The sequence below is a fragment of the Octodon degus genome, unplaced genomic scaffold (assembly GCF_000260255.1).
Source record: "Octodon degus isolate 3935 unplaced genomic scaffold, OctDeg1.0 scaffold00117, whole genome shotgun sequence".
In the NCBI taxonomy this organism is placed as follows: domain Eukaryota; kingdom Metazoa; phylum Chordata; class Mammalia; order Rodentia; family Octodontidae; genus Octodon; species Octodon degus.
Genome location: NW_004524693.1, coordinates 8847087 through 8848594, shown reverse-complemented (window position 1 = coordinate 8848594; position 1508 = coordinate 8847087). Strand labels below are relative to the sequence as shown.

The 1508-nt window shown below is 34.0% G+C and overlaps 1 pseudogene; it reads right to left on the bottom strand.

Annotated features, from left to right (window-relative positions):
- Positions 1-240: 240 nt before the first annotated feature.
- Positions 241-702, bottom strand: LOC101575880 (annotated as a pseudogene).
- Between the last annotated feature and the right edge of the window lie 806 nt (positions 703-1508).

Sequence of the window (1508 nt, the reverse complement as noted above, 5' to 3'; positions counted from 1 at the left end):
TGAAGAGTTTTGTATTTAGATTAATTAGGGATATTGTTTTGACAGTGATTTTGGTTTTAATTTCAGTGTAATGCTAACCTCGTAAATGAAGTTGTTTTTATTTTTTATTTTTACTTTTTTAGTATGTGAAAAGACATTTTATTATTTGACTACTACCATATATAGTATTAGTGTATTTCTTCCAGTGGAAAACTAAGCTCAGGATAACATTTCTCTTCGATTCTCCCGTGAATCTCAATATCATCTGTCTTTTGGAGGATTCAGTTCCATACGACGTCTGTGATACTGCCCGCGAGGATACCAACGATGCGTCGTTGTGAAGAATATTTTGCTAAGTTGTTCTCTCATGGGTCCTTGCTCAAGGGATTCACTTTCATTTTCTTCTAATCTAGTTTTCAGCACTTGATCATATGTTTCTTCAATATTATGGACAGGATCTGGTTGAGGCATAGGTCTTGTGTGTTCATATGGAATGTCCACAGAAAGGTGGTAGCATACTATTGTCCTGCCATCAGATGTCAAAGCAAGCTCTACTTTGCAATTATAGTCATCTGGAAGAGAAGAATATGTAGGTTTACAGCAAACATGAGATAAAGCTCCATTTTGCATTGGAAATAAATGCTTCAAGAGAGCTCTCTTTGATATCGTCCATTTTACTGCAGCTGCCACTGTCATAGTAAATATAGACGCGCTGGCCGCCATCTTGCCCGCTATAAATGAAGTTTGGAAGTATTCATCCTCCTAAATTATTTGGAAAAGATAAAGAATGATTGATTTAAGTTCTTTAAGTACTTCATAAAATTGACAGTGAAGCAGTCTGGTCCTGGAATTTGCTGGGGCTTTTTATTACTGATTAAATGTTCTTACTTATTTTTGTTTTTTCCTTGTCTTATTTTTGTTTTAATTTATTGTAAAGAGAGTATAATAATTGATAATTAGAAAAGGTACACATTTGGAAGACCAAGATGAGAAGTATTCAACCATGGATTTTCTATTGCACATTGCTGTCCTCGATGTAGTTGTTCAGATTGCTGATATCAGCATATAGAGTGAGTCAAGGTGAAAATTCTAACCAATAACTGCTATTTAAAAAAAAAACTGATGGAAATTATGAGTACAATCATCTCAGCCATCCTGTACATATACTTGCATGTTTCTCCCTCCTTTCTTTTTTGTTATCTTTTCTCCTTTTTCTCATCTTCATTGTTTAATCGTTAAATTCAGTTTCTTGACTGAACATTTTACTATATCTATTATACCTTCCAGGTTTTATTTATTCTTTCAGTTTCTTACACTAGGGAGACAATATGATATTTACACAGGTGGTTCTGATTTACTTCACTTATGATTATAGTTTCTAGTTGCACCCACTTGCCTATAAAGGCCCTAAGTTTGTCTTTCTCAATAGCTGAGTAATACTCCATTGTATAAAAATGCCACATCTTTTTCATATATCCCTCAGATGATGAGCATTTGGATTGCTTCCAGGATTTGACTATCACAAATTG